The sequence below is a fragment of the Thamnophis elegans genome, chromosome 2 (genome assembly GCF_009769535.1).
Source record: "Thamnophis elegans isolate rThaEle1 chromosome 2, rThaEle1.pri, whole genome shotgun sequence".
In the NCBI taxonomy this organism is placed as follows: Eukaryota; Metazoa; Chordata; class Lepidosauria; order Squamata; family Colubridae; genus Thamnophis; species Thamnophis elegans.
This window is the reverse complement of record NC_045542.1, coordinates 80,528,080-80,548,711: the sequence shown is the minus strand read 5'-3', so window position 1 is coordinate 80,548,711 and position 20,632 is coordinate 80,528,080.

Here is a 20,632-nt window from a genome sequence, read left to right as displayed (position 1 = left end):
TCATCACCAAAATGTTTGGGGAGGGATAATGGAGGAACATATCAAGAATTCTTTTAATATCTTCAATGCTCATTTCTGAAAGTGAAAGTGGTGAAAGTGGTTCTTTGATTTTGCAGTGATGACCTTATTCGAATCCCAATGTATTGTTTCTGATTTCTTGCTCTCCAATTCTTGTTCGCTGTTACTGTTTGTCTCTGGTATGAGTGTGAGTTTTCTTCTCATCCACCCACTATTGTGGCTTTCTGGGAGTTTAAATTAGGCTTTAATATTGGTAGATTTATGAGTCTCAGACCGCACTCTACTGATACCTCTGAATACAAATGGTTTGTTTGCCCTTAGAAGCAGACAAGATGGAACAGTGTTTCCACCTGGACCTTCACTGCAACAAATTTCTGCAAAGATCATATAAAGATGTGTCCTTTACATATGGTCCTTCTAAAATAGCATTTGGATTCATTTCTATATTATATTTTAAATTTTAGTACAGTTCTTATTTTATACTGCTCTCCATTTTGTTTGATTTGATTTGATTATTAGTTTGGTAAGAATCAGAGAAGTTGCATAGAGATATTGTTGTTACATACTACCCTATGAAATTAATATATGGTCGCACATCTGTTGAATATCATTTGGCCACAAAGGAATAACATGTGAAACTTTTGAGCTTATCATAGGATGAGAAGAATGATTCTTGAGAAGAAGATCACGTTCCTGAGCCTTATATCCTCTCTAATAATCATTCAGGAGAAAATCCTCTTAAGAAGCAGGATAAGGAAGGTAGGACCTCCATCAGCCCTTCTCAGCAGCTGCTTTTGCCAGCACTGTTCCCTCTAAGGTGCGCGCCTGCGCGGCCGCGCACCTCGCAAGAAAAGCCCGCGCAGCAGATTCTATCTGCCGCGCAGAGTTTTCTGTAAAGCAAACGTGGGGAAGTTCTTTGCAGGCGCCTAGAACTGGCCGCCTGCAAAGGACCTCCCCAGACTTGTTTTGATGAGCCGCCAGTCCTCTTGCTTCTTCTCCTTCACCAGCAAAGCTCCCGCAGTGGTGCCCCTCCCTCCACGCGGAGCACCTGAGCTGGCCCCCGCGTTATCCCTCCCCCTTCCTCCTCTGCCGTGCTTTTGAGGCCGCGGGAGCTAGTAGGAAAGCGGCGGAGGTGGAGGCGGCGGCAGGGATAACCCAGAGCCCAGCTGAGCTGAGGTGCTCCGAGCGGAGTCAGCTGGGCTCTGGGTTATCCCTGCCGCCGCCTCCACCTCCGCCGCTTTCCTACTAGCTCCCGGGCCTCAAAAGCACGGCAGAGGAGGAAGGGGGAGGGATAACGCGGGGGCCAGCTCAGGTGCTCCGCGTGGAGGGAGAGGCACCACTGCGGGAGCTTTGCTGGTGAAGGAGAAGAAGCAAGAGGACTGGCGGCTTTGAAATGCAACCCCCTGGTCCCGCCGGCCGCGGATTTGATTCGGCGTAAGTGGGGGCCGAACACATGCTGAGCCGACTTTGCGCAGTGAGGCGGAGTAATTCAAACCCCCCCCCAAAGAACGTGTGTGTGTGTGTGTGTGTGTGTGTGTGTGTGTGTGTGTGAGAGAGAGAGAGAGAGAGAGAGAGAGAGAGAGAGAATTGGATCAAAATTGGTGGCCAAAGGAGTGGAGGGAGGGAGGGAAGGGAGGAAGGAAGCCCTGCCCCCTGTGAAAAAAACTGAAGATGGAGCAGTGAATGAATAAACCATAAAAGCAACAAACAGTTAATGCGTAAGTAAGCTGAGGAGCAAGTTCTCAACTAAGGAAGAAATATAAGAAAGAAATATAAAAAGCTCAATATGCCAAAACACTTATTTTAGTCTTCATTTAATTACTTGTATTGTAGTCTGATGTAACATCTTTTTAAAGTTAATGTTAGTTAGAAAAGATAGGGTACAAAACTTAAATAATAAAAAAATTGTACATTCATTTTGAAAAATAAATGCAAGACTTGATTAATTTCATATCTTTATTTAAAATAGTTTTGGCATGGCATATGATTTTATTGACTCAGTTGGAAATGATGTGGATGTTGTATCTGATTCTGAGGTATATATATTCTTAAGTAACATAACATATAGCATATTGTCCAAACTTGCTAGACTATTTAATTGATCTTACTACTTTAAAGGGGGAGAGTTTTTTATGTTGCATTTATATATTATATTTATTACATTTATATTCCACATTATATATTTGTATTGTTATTTTAGTGTATATTGTCAATTTCGATAGATATTATATTGATATATCAATACTGATTTTAATCATACTAAATAACAATTACTGGTATTATTTATCAGCATTACATATTTACAGTTTTTAATATTGAGTTAGTCATATTTTAGAATAATAGCGTTATTTTTTAATAGGATAATTGGCAAAATCTAATTCACATGTGATGGGTTGCATTCCAAAGGAATGTGAGAGGACAGGTTGCCTGCAAAATGCCAGGACCCAGGACCCTGTTGGTGCCATGTCTCTCTCTAGCCAGTCTAACAATCTAAAAGCTGAGCAGAGAGCCTTTTTTTTCAGGGTGAGGGGAAAAGTATAGTGGTTGAGTGGCATTTTTCATGTCTGGCATTCATCGGGCTGAAACCTCGCTCGCAATTGGCGCTTGACGCTTGGAAGGTTGCGCAAATGTCCAGCAGACGCGACAGCAGTTCAAACTGTGGCTCTCTTAGGTGCTCAGGCATGAAACTGTGCAGCTCACACACTATACTTTTCCGCTCACACTGAAAAAAAATTAGAGGGAACATTGTTTGCCAGAGTTCTTGGTTTGGGTTTATCTGTAAGATGCAACTCCACCTGTTGTGACATATAAACTGTTGCTTGGCATAGTTTTCTGAACCAAGCCAGGATGGCTCATTCAAGAGACTGCGCTGAAAATAAATCACATCTTAGTGAAATATTGGTCACAATATAAGTGGACACAGGAGGAACTGAAAAAAAGAAAAGAAATGAGCAATGTAAGAAGAAATACCGGTATTTAAAAAATCAGTTATGGACCCGAATGGAAAGATTATTCAGGGAGGAGGGGAAACCATGCATTTGATGCATAAATTTGATAGTCACTCTTAATTAGACCTAGCAATTGAATCAGTCAGATAGGTTTTTATAACTGAAACAAAAGAATGATGATTTAGCTCCAATTTCTGCCACTAAGTTAGAAACTTCCTTTGGGCTAGGAATTTCTTTTGAGTTTTCTTCTGTTAGCAAATGTAGACTTTATCCTACTTAGTGTCGGCATAAATTCCTCATAAGATTCCCACTGCCTTCAATCAAAATTCCCCTGACCCTTGAAGACAGATGTGTCAATCAGCAACACATAAAAATTGTAACAGTCTTGAACTCATTTCAGCTCACATGAGGTTCCTTAAATCACTCAAGCCAGAAGGCTGACTGCCCATACCTCCAAACTGACCTTCGGGAAATTCAAGATCAACAGTGTAATATGTGGGATCAAAATAAAACACAGCAGTGACACAGAAAGTATTTCATCACGAAGTTGCTTTCTTTCTGATACGAAATTCATGAATAAGATTTGCAACCCAGCCCCATCCTACAAGTTCTATTTTGCTCTGGATTTCATTTCAAGCAGAAAAAGAGCACCCAGGTCTTCTATATGCATGCGAAAGCTGATGAACAAGGCTCAGCTAGCCTATATATTCATTCTTTGCACTGTTTGTGGCAGAGTATGCAATGCAGAGATAAAACAGAATTGAAAGGTAACACACTTCTTTCTTGAGAAAAAGATCTGCTGCAATACAGTGTGATTGTGCCAATTGGGATAGGTATGGGGGAACATCCTTTCCCTAAATAAAGGCAGAATCTCTGGAGCAAAAATCTAATATTACGATCTATCACTCAACTCAGGCATTATAGTACATTTGCCTTGCACACATCTAGAGGTAATAGTGAAAATATTCAGAAACTTTCATGGAAGAAATGGTAGTTTGAAGACAACTCTGTGAAAGCTAAACCAATGATGACAGTGGAAAGAAATGCTGGTGAGTAGGCCAGCTGTTCAATAATTCCTCTCTAGGCAAGGCGGGGACTTGAGATTGCCCACAAGTGCTCCAGATCAGGGGTCCCCAACTCCCAGGCCACTTGTGGGCTGCAGCTCGTTCGGAAACAGGCCATATGAATGGTAGGCGAGCGCACATGTGCATGCGCAGCTCCACTTCCATGAGTAGCGTCCGCATGCCTGTCATTCACACTGAACCATCCCATTCCCCCCCCCCAAGCTGCCAAGTTGGAAATATTGGGGACCGTTCAGTGGTGGGATTCACTTCTGTGCATGTGCAGTGCTCACCCATTACGTTGGGGTGGGTTGGCGGAGCCTCCTACACTACCAGTTTAGCCAAATCAGAGAGAACTGGTTGAATATCACCTCTGGAACAGCTGCTTGAAATAGTTGCTTTTCATAAGAAGACTTCAAGACAGATCTAGACAAGACAAGGAAATAACCATTTTGCTCTAACTGTGATCAGCACCTTTGAAAGGCCACTGGTTTCACAATCTTCCTTTTCTAATTGCTTTCTAAAATTGCTTGTTAACTGCTATTCAGATATTAGGAACTTTTAGATGAACGAGTTTTATAGCACCAGGTGAGCTTCCTTAAATCATTAGCAAAAAAAGTTTAAAATACAAGTTTAAGGACTTAAAAATATTCTCTTGGAATAAACAGCAAAAAATAATTAAAACTTTGATTTTAGAAAATTATAAATGGACTAAGGATCAGATAAATTTGAAAATTTATAAGATTATAAAGAATCATTCCCATGGAAAATGCTTTAGTTCTGATTTTTTTAAAAAGATGACATAATAAGATAAAACTTTAAAAATTGGCCATTAGAGGAAACTCAAGAAACTAAAGATTACAATTAAAAGAGAAGAACACTGAAATTTGATTTACCAAACAGAGTGAAGCAAAGTATTTTAACATATCAAAGGATATTTTTGTCCAATGGACCCATATGTTAATTTTAACAGTGTCCATTTCTATAGAGTGGGTTTGAAAGATATTATGAAAAAGGAATAAATTTTACTTAATGAGATTGAGATTGATCTGAAAGTGGATTTAAAAATGACAAGACCACAAAAATAATATGGAAAAGATGCTACATACAAAAAAAAGATATCTGAATAATTAAAAAGGAATATACAAACAACAAACGAAAAGTAACCTGGATAATATTCCTATATTAGGGTTACCAAAGACATTCGTTAAAGTTTTGAAGAATGTAAAGGAGGGTTAAAAAACAACAACAAAGTTTTCGGATATTATTTGAAGGTACTAAATATTAAGATTGTTAAGAAGTAAAAGGAAGGAATATAGCATTGGTTTAATTGATCAAGGTTAAAATAGGAAAAAAATGGACTCTAGAGAATTGGACTTCTGTATCTCCCGGTAATGGTTGAGATGTTTTATTTTTGAAAAATACAAAAGTGAAACATACAAACACATATGTGCAATTCTTTTTAAGTATTTTATAGTATAGTTTATACTATACAATTTTCTTATATTATATTCTACTATATTCTATCCTATTACTTGTACATCTATGCTATACTATAATACCACTGTAGATTAAACTATTACTATTGTTATGCATTAATAGCAATACTAGTATACAAGAGCATTTTAACTCTTATAGACCCTGGTCTGTTGTTAAATTCTCTCTCCCCCCCTCTCTCTCTTTCTCTCTTTCTTTCTCTTTCTGATTTTCTTCTGTTGCTATTTTCTTCTTTGTTGATGGGCAGCGGGTACAGCACTGACATTTTCCCAACACTAAGCTTGGCTTGGCTTCGTTGTGCCTCTTCTTTTTACGCCAGACCCTTCATTGTCTGCAAAGAAAATTCCTTCTTTTATTTAGCTGCTACAGCTGCTAAATTTCCAAAACCCACAAATCTCCTTCCTCCAACGGTTTCAAGGTGATAGCTTCTATAGGCAATTCCACCATGCCCAGGCTGGGACAAGGCTCAAATGGAGTGGGGAAGGGTGAAAGGCAACCCAGGTGCCTGCAATTTTCTCAGCAGCCTGCTCTTCTATCAGCTGAAATAACAAGGCTTTATTCATAGAAAAGAGATGGAATATGGGAAGAGGAGATCATTTTATATTTTAAAAGGTGATAAATTAATAAACGGATTATACTTGCAATGAAGGGGAAAGTCATTTCTTTATATATTTCTTGTCTTTTTCTTTACTATATTCTTATTTTCCCTTTCTTTTCTATTTTATTTTCTGCACCTTTCTTTTTTTTGTTGTTGTTGTAATTTTTAATAAAGTTACTATTTTTAAAAAAACTTCCACACAAAATATATCCAATTAATCCCAAAATAATAATAAAAAACCCACTCATAACCAAAGATGTACAAGTTTTCGGTTTTAAATAAAGTTCTGTACATGTAGGAAATTTATATCTTGTTATGTTTATATCTTTACTTTTTTAAAAAAATATATTTTTATTTTCAAAACAAACACAACACATAAAATCTTCCTTCCTTACATACTGTAGAAAGTGTATCAGTTGGTTACAAAAGGTTTTCGTGCATCTCTTCCACAGTCATCAAGCATAATTCATATTAGCTCAAGTATTTTAACTCAAATATTTATACATGTTACCCTTATACCTCCATTTATATTGACTATAATTATTTAAATGTCCTTCATCATAAAATATACCTAAATTTAATACATAACCACATACTGGCATTTCATTTAATATTTCTAAAATCCTCCAATAACACTGAATCCTTATGTCCTATTCTAGCTAAATATCTTTACTTTTGAGCAGCTTCCAGCCAATTAATCCCTAGTGATTGGCAGCTAGCACTGAACAGGTACGAAGCAGGGTAGCAGACAGCAAAGTCCCTTGGAGGGAGCTCAGAACAGGCAGGATGCAATCTAAATCTCACCCTTTTGTAAATGGGTTAATGTTACATGCTATATATAAGGGTAAGGTTGAATCAGCATCTAGATTTCAATGTAGAAAACAATAATTTATTGACTGAACTCTCGAGGTTGACAGAATATGGAATGTATTATTCAACTGAAAACTCAAAAGTTGGAAATTTTTGGTTTTATGTTTTTAGGACAGTTGCAGTATCCTGGGGTCATGATCTTCTGATGAGCAAAGACAATTTGGGAAGCCAAATTCACTTAACAACCACATAACTAACTTAACAATGGCAGTGACTCACTTAACAACTGTAGCAAGAAAGGTCATCAAATTGGGCAAAACTCACCTAACAAATGTTTCACTTAGCAACATAAATTTTTGGGCTCGGTTGTGGTTAAGGTGAGGACTACCTGTATACCAAAAGCAAGAAGCCTTTAAACACAGTATTTCTTCTGGGATTGTCTTCACGTATCACCTTCACAAATTTGGAATTATGACAGGTTGGAAGGCATGTATCTACCGCATGCTTTTGAGCATCTCATCATCATCAGATGGCTACTGCTAGAAACCAAATACTGAGCTAAGATTGACCTGATCCAGCATGATTAAACTTATGTTCTTGCCTGATTTTATTTGCCACATTTTCCTTTTGAATGTGCAGTACGATTATTTTCCCCCCTCAAATTGCCAGCATGGTGTTCTGTCCAAATCAGGTCTCCCATGCCTGCAATTTTCATAGCCAAAACAAAAATAAAAATCTCCTTGAATGGATAAGCAGATGTTTAGTTAGACATGGAAGACTAACTTCTTGTAATTCTCTTAAAAGGTAATTATTGTTATTATTTTGCATTAAAATTTGAGGAAACGGGGACGTAGCTATTTAAACCAGTATTTGGGAATGAAGGAATCTTTCAATGGCCAATATTTTACTATCTCTCAGTACTATCACAAAAAGTATGTCATTTTTGTATCAGTTCAAATGATGACACACAAACAGTGCCACTTTGTATGTTGTTATCTGACAATGCTTCTGCTCCAAAATAATTTATCTGTCTCAAAGACACAGTTTTCTTTTAAGTTATTTTTTTCATGAGTGTTTTAGATTTTCTCTCTACCTTTCTCTTTAGAAAAATGCTCCATGTGTCTAACAACAACATGAAATCTGAAAATAAATTACATACCAAGTTAAAATAAGTAAAAATGACAATGTTAAAATTATGGGAGCATTTCAAAAGACCATAAAATGTTTGAAACATTCTCTACACAAGTAGACAATACAATTGCTGGTACCCTTAAAATGTGTGACAGGTTAAAGGGTTTTCTTTATGAAAAGCACACACTATAATAATTGAACCATATTATTGCTACTTTTCAAAATATATTTGTTCAATAGTTCAATTTCCATGCATAAGTAATGTGAAAATCAGGAACTTAAAAATGAATGTTCAAAGAATTATATTGCATTTTTGTAAAAATGTTCAGTGAATGAATCTGCCAGTCAATAGTATATGGTATAAATTATCATTATTCTACCACTGGAAAAAAAACCTACTTTCAGCTCCAATAAATACTGCTTAATGTTTTCACTGATATTCTCATTTCCTTTATTTTATTCAGGATATTAACTCTCAGCTTGTAATACATTTGCAGCAGCTGAAGACATATTTTTTTTTCATTTGATGAGACTTGATCATTTGAATAACTTGTTCTAATTATCTCTAATTGGTTTCTCTCTATGAAAAGAATCAATTGGGTAGATCACAGTTAATATCCTCTAGAAATAAAAGAAATGGTAAATGGTTTGGATAATGACATATGGTGAAATGTATCTCAGTGCCACCAAATAATTCAGTTAATAGGAAGAGATGATTAATAATATTGCCATCACCAATATTGCTATATGGAATCATGTTGTGGTTATTCAGTTGTTAAGTCATATCTATTTCTTTGCGACCCCATGGAGACAGCATGCCAGGCCTCCTTGTCCTCCACTGTTTCCCAGAGTTTGCCCAAATTCATGTTAGTGAAGCTGTTAGTGACTGGATGAGGGCTAACAAACTCGTGCTCAACCCAGATAAGACCGAGTGGCTGTTGTGTTTCCCTCCCACCAATTTGGCTAGTATTCCATCTCTCAGGCTGGGGGGTCAAACACTACGCCCCTCAGACAGGGTCCGCAACTTGGGAGTCTTCCTGGACCCACAGCTGACTTTCGAACATCACTTGTCAGCTGTGACCAGGGAGGCATTTGCCCAGGTTCGCCTGGTCCACCAGTTGCGCCCCTACCTGAACCGGGAGGCTCTCACAACAGTCACTCGTGCCCTTGTGACCTCTAGGCTGGAATACTGCAATGTGCTCTACATGGGGCTGCCCTTGAAAAGTATTTGGCGACTTCAGCTAGTCCAGAATGCGGCCGCGCGAGCGATTGTGGGTGCACCCCGTTTCACCCACATAACACCTATCCTCCGCGAGCTGCACTGGCTACCTGTCGATCTCCGGGTACGCTTCAAGGTGCTACTTGCCACCCATAAAGCCCTCCATGGTAGTGGATCTGGATACTTGAGAGACCGCCTACTGCCAATTACCTCCACACGACCTATTAGATCTCACCGGTTAGGCCTCCTCTGAGTCCCATCTGCCGGTCAATGTCGGCTGGCAACTACGCGGAGGAGAGCCTTCTCGGTGGCAGCTCCGACCCTGTGGAACGATCTCCCCATGGAAATTCGTACCCTCACCACCCTCCAGCCCTTCCGCACAGCCCTCAGAACCTGGCTATCCCGTCAGGCCTGGGGTTAAGACTACAACCCGCCCGAATAGTATGAATGTTGTGTTTTAATTATGTGTTTGTCTTATATGTTAAAAGTTTGTCTCCCCCCCCCTTTTAAGTTGTAAGCCGCCCTGAGTCCCCCCAGGGAAAAGGGCGGCATATAAATAAACTTTAAATCTAAATCTAAAATCTAAATGTTCATTGCATCAATGACACTAACTATCAAATTCTCTGCCATCCTCCTTTTGACTTCAATCTTTCACAGCAGGGTCTTTTCCAATGAGTCCATTCTCCTCATTCAGTAACCAAAGTATTTGACCTTCAGCTTCAGTATCTATCTTTCCAAAGAACAGTCAGGGTTGACTGATTTTATTTCCTTGCAGTCCAAGGGACTCTCAAGAGTCTTCTCCAGCACCACAATTTGAAAACATCAATTGTTTGGTGCTCCTTACGGTCCAACTCTCACAGCCATATATTACCACTGGGAAAATCCTAGCTTTGACTATAATGGACCTTTGTCAACAAGGTGATGTCTCTGCTTTTTAATATGCTGTCTAGGTTTGCCATAACTTTTCTCCCAAGAAACAAGCAGCTTTTAATTTCATGTCTGCAATCACCATCTGCAGTGAACCTGGAGCACGAGAAAATAAAATCTGTCACTGCTTCAATTTCTTCCACTTCTATTTGCCAGGAAGTGATGGGATCAGATGCCATGATCTGTTTTTTTTTAATGTTGAGTTTCAAGTCGACATTTACACTTTTCTCTTTTACTCTCATCAAGAGGGTCTTTAGGACTTCTTCACTTTCTGCCTTCAGGTTCTTTGGAGAATAGGTTGACCCCTCTACTGGTATGTCTGCATATCTGTGGTTGTTAATATTTCTCCCAGCAATCATAATTCCAGCTTGTGATTCACTAAGACACATCACTGGTTATTAAATAATGAGACTACATGATGGATGGATGAATGGATGATGGGCAGATTTTGTACTTGTTTCTGTTTTATGAAAAGTTTGTCTATATATCCTATATTGGGTCCTTCCATTTTATTAAAAAAATGGGAAAACTACTACCACCTTCCAGGTAGAGCCAAGGTGGCGCAGTGGTTAAATGCAGCACTGCAGGCTACTGCTAGATCAGCAGGTCAGCGGTTCAAATCTCACCGGCTCAGGGTTGACTCAGCCTTCCATCCTTCCGAGGTGGGTAAAATGAGGACCCAGATTGTTGGGGGCAATATGCTGACTCTCTGTAAACTGCTTAGAGAGGCCTGAAAGGCCTATGAAGCGGTATATAAGTCTACTGCTATTGCTATTGCTAGGTAGAATAAAACCATTACATCATTTGTGAAGCTCTGATCTTCTTCCTCCTCCACCTTTAGCCTTGGATAAGTATCAGCTTCCCATTCAAGGATGATGTATAATTTTTGGGAGGTTTATGAGTTTATGAGTTTATTATTTATAGGCCGCCCTTTTCCCTGAGGGGACTCAGGGCGGCTTACAATTTATAGGGAAGGGGGGGGGGGTACAAGACAATGAAACAATAAACATGAAAACAGTGCAAGTAAAAATAAAACACAACATTCATCATTCGGGTGGGGGCAGGTTACGATCTTTATCCCCAGGCCTGACGGGATAGCCAGGTCTTGAGGGCTGTGCGGAAGGTCTGGAGGGTGGTGAGGGTACGAATCTCCATGGGGAGATCGTTCCAGAGGGTCGGAGCTACTACTGAAAAGGCTCTCCTCCGCGTAGTTGCCAGTCGGCACTGACTGGCAGATGGAACTCGGAGGAGGCCTAATCTGTGCGATCGAATAGGTCGCAGGGAGGTAATTGGCAGGAGGCGGTCTCTCAAGTACGCAGATCCACTGCCATGAAGGGCTTTATGGGTGGTAAGTAAGACCTTGAAGCGCACCCGGAGATCAACAGGTAGCCAGCGCAGCTCGCGGAGGATGGGTGTTATGTGGGCGAACCGAGGTGCGCCCACGATCACTCGCGCGGCTGCATTCTGTACTAGCTGAAGTCGCCGGATGCTCTTCAAGGGCAGCCCCATGTAGAGCACGTTGCAGTATTCCAGCCTAGAGGTCACAAGGGCCCGAGTGACTGTTGTGGTGATCCTTCTGGACTCACAGCTCAGGATCAATGAGCAGATGGAAGCTATGTCCAGGGAGGGCTTTGCACAGCTTCAGCTAATGTTTTTTTTTTTTTTTTTTCCTTTAAAAAAAAAACAAACACAAATATATCATCATTTGTCAATCATTAAGACATTGAAATACAATTTTTTTTGTTGTGTGTACCCCTCCCTCCCTCCACCCCCCCATCCCCCCTCCTCCTTCCCCCCCCGACTTCCCAGAACCCGTACACGGTATGGATTTTTAACTAACACAGTCTAAAATCTATTGAGAAAAAAGAAATAAAGAAATTAATGACATTCTAGATTGAACTTAGCTTCTTCTTACTGAACTAACTTTTAACAGTTTAAATCATTTCTGATCTTAAGCATAGGCTAACTGGAATTTCTTAGTCCCGTATTTATTTTGTATATAGTCAATCCATTTTTTCCAGTCTCGTTTATATCTCTCATTTGAATGATCTTTAAGATATGCCGATATTTTAGCCATTTCAGCTAAGTTTGTTACTTTCAATGTCCATTCTTGGATTGTAGGCAAGTCTTCCTTCTTCCAATATTGCGCCACCAACAGTCTTGCTGCAGTTATCAGGTGCAGAATCAAATTGGTCTCTACCACTGTAAAATCAGTACATATACCTAGTAAAAATAACTGAGGAATAAACTTTATCCTTTTTTTAAAAACATTTTGCATGACCCACCATATTTTTATCCAAAATGCCTTAACCTTTTGACAGGTCCACCATATATGATAATATGTAGCATCGAGAGAACCACACCTCCAACATTTAGGCTGTACATTCGGATACATAGAAGCCAACTTTTTAGGATCTAAATGCCATCTATAAAACATCTTGTAAAAATTTTCTCTCAGATTTTGAGCTTGTGTAAATTTCACATTTCTTACCCAAATTCTTTCCCATGTATCCAACATTATTGGTTCCTCAATATTTTGAGCCCATTTTATCATACAATCTTTAACTAATTCTGTTTCCGAATCCATCTGTATTAATACATTATATATCCTCTTTATATGCATTAAGCTTTGATCTCTTATTTGTTTAAACAGATTATCCTCAACTTGAATAAAGCCAATTTTTTGATCTATTTTCCACCTAGCCTGTAATTGCCCATACTGGAACCATGTTTGAACTACCTTCTCCTCTTTTAATACCTCTAAAGATTTTAATTGTAATACCCCCCTTTCCGAGGTAAGAAGCTGTCTGTAAGTAAATCTATCCTGTTTTTGTGCTGTATTCATATTTTCAATTGCATGTCTAGGAATTGCCCACATGGGTATCTTGTCATTTAATTTATATTGGTATTTCTTCCAAACCCGCAATAAAGCATTTCTCAAAATATGACTTTTAAAGTTCTTATCCAATTTTTTGTTGAATAACAGGTAAGCATGCCAACCAAATAGCAGATCGTGTCCCTCAATGTTCAATATTCTATCATTGGTTAAATGAATCCAATCACTAATTACAGATAATGCCACTGCATCATAATATAGTTTTAAATTAGGTAGTTTCAATCCTCCTCTCTCACGTACATCTTGCATTATTTTCATCTTTACCCTCGGCTTCTTTCCTGCCCACACAAATTTGTTGATACCCTTCTGCCATTCTAAAAGGTTCGCATCTTTTTTAAGTATAGGTAACATTTGGAAAAGAAATAAAAATTTTGGTAAAATGTTCATTTTCACTGCCGCTATCCTGCCCAGCAAAGATAAGTGCAATTTCTCCCATTTTTTCATCTCTGTCTGTATGCTATGCCAAAGTGGTTCATAATTATGCTTATATAATTTCCCATTTGAAGTTAAAATGTTAACTCCAAGATATTTGACTTTTTTAACTACCTCACATCCTAGCATCACTCCTAATTCTTCCTTTTGTTTAATATTCATATTTATAGCTAATATTTTGGTTTTTCCTAAGTTTATTTTAAAGCCAGACACTTGACCATATTGATTAATCGTATTCATTAAAACCATACTGGATTCCTGCGGTTGTTCCAATATTATGACCAAATCATCCGCAAAAGCGCGGACTCTATATTCTTGCTGCCTAATCTTGATCCCTTTTAAACCATCCAAGCCCCGTATTTTATTCAACAATACTTCCAAAGTTATAATAAACAATAATGGGGACAAAGGACAACCCTGTCTTGTACCTTTTCCAATTTGAAAAGAGTCTGTTAAACTTCCATTGACTATGATTTGTGCTGTTTGCTGTTGGTATATTGCTTTAATTGACTGTAAAAAATTATCTCCTATCTGCATTTTTTGCAATATCTTCAGCAGAAATTGCCAGTTAACTCGATCAAAGGCCTTCTCAGCATCCAAAAATATAAACGCAGCAGGGATCTGGTTGTTCTTTCCCAAATATTCTAATGCATTAATAATTAATCTGACATTACTTTTCATCTGTCTCCCTTGTATAAAACCTGTTTGGTCCGTATGTATCAATTGTTGAATGACCAACATTAACCTATTTGCTAATATTTTAGTAAAAATTTTATAATCTACATTCAGTAATGAAATGGGTCTATAATTTTGGGTTGAGTAGTATCTTGATCTTCTTTGGGTATCAAAGATATAAACGCTGTCTTCCAAGATGAAGGGACTTTACCTTCCGTTTGAATCATATTAAATAATTCTCTAAGAGGTTCTACCATTTCTAACTGTAAATTTTTGTAGTAAACCGCTGTCAAGCCATCTGTACCTGGTGCTTTCCCTGGCTTTAATTGCTTAATTACCTGCAGGATTTCCCCCGAGGTTATTGGTTGATTCAATTTTTGCCTGTGTTCTTCTCTAACTGAAGGTATTTTCTCCTTGTCTAAATATTTGTCTATGTCTAAACCATTAATTTTATCCCCTTTATACAGTTCTGTAAAAAATTCCCAGAAAGCCTTTTGAATCTCTTCCTGTTGGAACACCTCCTTCCCTCTGTAAATCAGTTTAGATATATTTCGAGTTTTCCTTTTTTTCCTAATCTGATAAGCTAACCATCTGCCAGGTTTGTTTGCATTACAAAAAGTATTGTGTTTTGCATATAATAAATTAGTAGCTACCTGGTCAGAGATCAACATGTCAAATTGAGATTTTAATATGTTAATAGCTTCCTTAACCTTTGTATCGTCTGGTTTCCTTGTTAACTCCAGCTCTTTTCTCTTAATTTCCTCTTCCAGTTCTGTTCGTTTTAGCCCTTGCTTATTTCTATGTGTTTTATTTATATTCATCAAAACTCCTCTCATATACGCTTTGCTTGCATCCCATACAAATTCCATAGATGTACCCTTATTCATATTCAAAACAAAATATTCAGATAGTAATTTTTTACAATCATTAATATAGTTTTCATATCTAAATAAATTTTCATTCAGTCTCCAAGACCTTCTTGCCTGCACTACCCTTCCCAACTCCATCCAAACTGGGTTATGGTCCGAAAGGACTCTAGCTGCAATCTTTGTTTTCTTGACCCTAGGAAGCAAATCATTAGTGGTTAGAATAAAATCGATCCTTGAAAGGGATTGATGCCTGTCCGAGAAGAAAGTGAAGTCATATTCCTCTGCATTTCTTTCTCGCCAGATATCTCTCAATTCAAAATCATCCATAATGTCAAAGAAAGATTTGGGTAACTTTGCTCGCATCTTGGTATTTAGGCGGGAAATCTTCTTATCTCTCTTAGTATCTATCACTCCATTCCAGTCACCCAATAGTATACAGGAACTATAGTCCCACTGTACTAATTTAGCATGAAGATTTCTATAGAATCTATCTTGCTGTTGATTGGGAGCATAAATTCCCAAAAGTAATGTCTTTTTCCCTTCTAAGATTAAGTCTAAAGCAATATATCTTCCGAAGGGATCTGCTTCTATTAATTCAGCTTTCATATCTTTTCTTAAGTATACAACTATACCATTCTTCTTTTCCATAGCAGAAGCTGCAAAATGTTGACCAAGTTTTGAGTTGATCAAATATTTTTGATCAGTTGACTTGATATGAGTTTCTTGCAAACAAATTACATCGTTCTTAAACTGTTTAAGATAATGAAATATTTTCTTCCTCTTCTGTGGAGAGTTCAGTCCGTTGACATTCCATGTTAAAATCTTAGTTGTCATCTTTGGTTGGTTGAAGCATTTTTAGAGCTTCCTGCACGGCCTGTTTAACCTTAGGTCTAGCTCCTCCCACTGCTTCCAGATTTGTTGTTGTAGTTCCTTGATCGATGGCCGATGATTGTTGATGCTGTTGCCTCTTAGCTTGTTTCTCCATACGTCTAGTAGTCATGCGGCTAGGTCTTGGTTCCATAGCACCTTGCACTTCTAGAGAAGAGAGATGCTCCATCTTGTCTGGTATTGTCTGTATTTGCACTTGTCTGTATTAACAGAACATATTTCTGGAGTGGAAGATACTCTAGAGGTTCTTAATGATGCCAATGCTAACTTGACATTGAAAACAGAGGTGGTGGAACAAAAAGTGGAAAATGCTGAAAAAGAAATTATTATGATACAGTACCGACAAATGGAGTTCGCATTAAGAGTAAGGGGGCTGCGTGAGGAGAAACAGGAGAACCTGAAACAGATCCTATCGGAAGCTTTTGACCGCCTGATGGGAAGACCAGGGACCAACCAAGGCTGGCAAATTGACAAAGCTTACCGCGTTAACTCCTGGCTGGCAAAGCAGAAGCAGCTTCCTCGAGACATCGTTATATATTTTACTACAAGAGAGTTCAGAAATATGGTACTGCAAGCGTCTTATAACACTAAGCTTCAAATTGGCGGTCAAGACCTGGCTGTTTTGAAAGAGATACCACCTCAAATGTTAAGAGCCAGAAGAGACTACGCTTTTTTGGTCGAAGAACTCAGAAATCGTCAGATACAGTATAGATGGGATGCACCATTTGGCATCATATTTACATTTGATAAGCAAAGGTACCGCCTCAACTCTGTATGGAAAGCCCGAGATTTTTATTATAATATATTGAAGGCCGGACACCCTGCACCATCTGGACCTAGAGAAAGACCACAAGAAGGACAGGATAGACAGCAAACTACACAACCTTCAGCTAATGTGTCAGTTGCATCCTTCTCTATATCAGAAGGCCCAGGTCACTCACCTGGTCACCCTGCAGCACAATGCACTCCACATGGGATTGCCCTTGAAAACCGTCTAGAAGTTCAACTGATTCAGAATGCAGTGAGGTGAATAGTGACGGGCATTCCCCAGTATGCCCAGGTAAAACCTCTGCTTCATAAGCTAAACTAATAGCCAGTTTTCTGCTAGTGTGATTCAAGATGCTGGTTATTACCCATAATGTTCTATATGACATAGGGTATTTTTTGGTCAGGTTGGAATATTAGTAGGTAAGTAGTGGAGTCTTTCTGGACATTTTGGACACTTATCCTGCCAGATTTCAGTTGAACAGCTTTTTGTACAAAACATTTTAGAAATATCCTTATTCTGTTTTAGGACTCAAATAGCAGGCACAGAGACCTATAAAATCAATGAAGAAAGTCTCCTATTCCAAATTAAAAATGCAAGCTATCAGATTTTTTTCCCCTTTAAAAACTAATCTCACATATTTATTTAGTCTGGATTGCCTGACTTGGAATGGCATGAAAGAATTGGCATTGGTTACCTTTGTGGGGTGCTGTACTTTGATGCCTCTGATCATTGGGATTTCTGGTGTGCCAAGATAATTGTCACAGTTGATTTGTTAATTTGTCCCTCTTGGAAGACATTGTCTTGCCAATGGCAGGACATGTCATGCTTATGGCTTGCTAGGAATACTGTGATAATTTCATAGTTAGTTAGTAAAGGCAGTGAAAACATTTGGCACCATGAGATACAATCCCACATAAATAGTTGGGCCATAAACAAAGAGAAGGTGCACAGTCACTCACTTTCAGGAGATTTAAACCAGATCCATTTGTGCAAAGTTTAAAAATAAATTTTAAATGTTAAGATATGTGGGCCTTGAGCCCACATGGGCAATGCTGATTGATGAGTTGAACTTTCGGCTATATTGACAGGACCATCCAGAAGCTGTATATTCCATTAGGACAGCAGAAGAAAAAATAAGAGTTTGTGGCTGGCCATGTTAAGTAAGTTAAGAATTGCAAAAGCAAGTAAAGCACAAATTGTCAGGCCTTTGTGCATTGGGCACATTTATTGCTGTAGGAAACTGGAAGGGGGGATTATATGGAGTGGGGTAGATATAGTCCAAATAATATTCCTTTCTCAAGAGAGTCAAGGACATTTTGCCCTGCACCTGGAGTGGTGTGACGGGAGGCATCTCCAGTTGGGACAGTGCTTGATTGGATCATGTGATGGACATGTGGGTGCTGGGCAGGGACTTGAACTTTCATTTGGGTGGGGAAAACCTAGAAATGTTCAGATTTGGATTTTCCCAGATGTGCCAATATGACACTTTTAATAAAATGGAACTTTAAAGAATCTCAAGCCTCAGAGTCTTCAGAGTTGGTGGTATTACTTGGAACCCTGGCACAAATATTATTTGAAATAATAGAACAAATGTCAGCTAACCCTAACCTAAATATTTTCTATGGAAAGGATTTAAAGAGCCATTGCATTATCTGGCAAACTATGTATGTCAGTTTTAGAGAACCCATTACAACACTTAACCCTTGCTTAGTGTTCTCCACATAAACTACTGAATTTGTAACATGAAGTCTGAGTGCCGGAGCAATACATATGCATAGATAGCAATACATATGTATAGGTAGTCCACATTACAACCACAACTGAGCCCAAACTTTATGTTGCTAAGTGAGACATTTGTTATGTGAATTTTGCCCCATTTTATGACCTTTATTGCTTGTTAAATGAAACTGCAGTTGTTACATTAGTAACAAAGTTGTTAAGAGAATCTGCCTTCCCTATTGACTTTGCTTGTCAGAAGGTCACAAAAGGGGATTACATGACCCGAGGACACTGCAACCGTCATATATATGAGCCAGTTGCCACTGCAACCATCGTATATATAGCAATAGCAATAGCAGTTAGACTTATATACCGCTTCATACGGCTTTCAGCCCTCTCTAAGCGGTTTACAGAGTCAGCATATTGCCCCCAACAATCCGGGTCCTCATTTTACCCACCTCAGAAGGATGAAAGGCTGAGTCAACCCTGAGCCGGTGAGATTTGAACAGCCGAACTGCAGAACTGCAGTCAGCTGAAGTAGCCTGCAGTGCTGCATTTAACCACTGCGCCACCTCGGCTAATTTACCTTAAATTAAATTAAATGCAGTGATGAGCAATAAGCCAGTTGCCAGTTTTGATCATATGATTGTGAGCATGCTGCAATGGTCATAAGTGTGAAAAATGGTCATAAATCCCTTTTTTCAGTGTCATAACTTTGAACAGTCACTAAATGAACTGTTGTAAATCAAGGACTACCTGTACTTCTGGTGGAATATGACTAACAATATATGGTCTTGGATTAGATTAGAGATTAGAATTTCATGAGCAAGCTTTGGCTAAAACCAGACTGCTGTTATAGTTGCGGCATGTTGGCTAATTTGTGTGAATATTGAACAGCACTGATACTATTAGCAGGGAATGCAACAAACAGTCAAGATTAGCAACCTGATCTACATCTTTTCTATCTTACCACAATGCGCATTTCCTGAAAACCTTCTTGGCAAAGTCATGAAGACATTATCTATGAGGCAATCTAGCAAGAAGCAGGGCAAAAGTACAGCAGAAGATATGTAAATGGTAAAAAGTATCAATTAAATTAAATGGTGTATGGTGTGTTGACAGAATTAATTAAAAAGCCAAGGATGCAGTGGAACTGCATGAAGGTGCCTTGTGCTTGTAGAGTATAGTTGACGAATACATTTGAGGAAGTAGCTGCATTTTAGCTATTAATGAGAGGACTAACTATATAAATTGCTGTCATAGAGAGATCATTGTAAATACATAATGTATAAAATAGGAATCCATGGAGTGATAACAGCTGTATGTTGTGGTCCAATAAATGGTGATACAGTGTGGTGTCTTTAACATAAACAGACTGGCTCTCACTTTTAGCACCTATTACTTAAAACTACATTTTCAGTATTTAAACTGAGGCATTTTTACTTGCTTTTTGAAGTGCACAGCCAAGGATAGATATCTATTTTAAAAAAAGAACAAGAATTCCACTTTATTTTCAAGTTGCAACAGACTTCTGATGTCATGCCAACTATCATATTTACCATCCTGATTTTTTCACATTCACACATTAATATTCCCTCACTTTTTCCTTGTCTCCTCCTTGGTCGCTCTTTGAGTGATGTGTTCACCCTCCCAAATCATAGACATTCTTTAGTTTTATTTCAGAACATTTTAAAAAGTCCTCCTGGAGCATTTTTGTATTTGGGTCATAAAATTGGGCAGTCACACGATCCATCGGTTAACAAATACACCACTTAACAATGAATTTTATAGTCCTACTTGTGATTGCAAATCAGGAACTACTAAATATTTGGGTAGATCAATTATTTGGGACAGAATTAATAGAGGGATAGAATCAAGATCATGTGAAGTGTCAGTATACTTTATAATGTCTCGGTAAGACCACACTTAGAATAATGGATCCATTTTTTGTCATCTCAATATAAAAAAGATGTTGAGATTCTAGAAAGAGTGCAGAGAAGGGCAACAAAGATGATCAGGGGACTGGATGCTAAAACATATGAAGAATGGTTGCAGGAATTGGGAATGTCTAATTTAGTGGAAGAAGGACCAGGAGTGACATGATAGCAGTGTTCCAATATCTCAGGGGATGACACAAAGAAGGAGACAAGCTATTCTCCAAAGGCAGAATGAAGG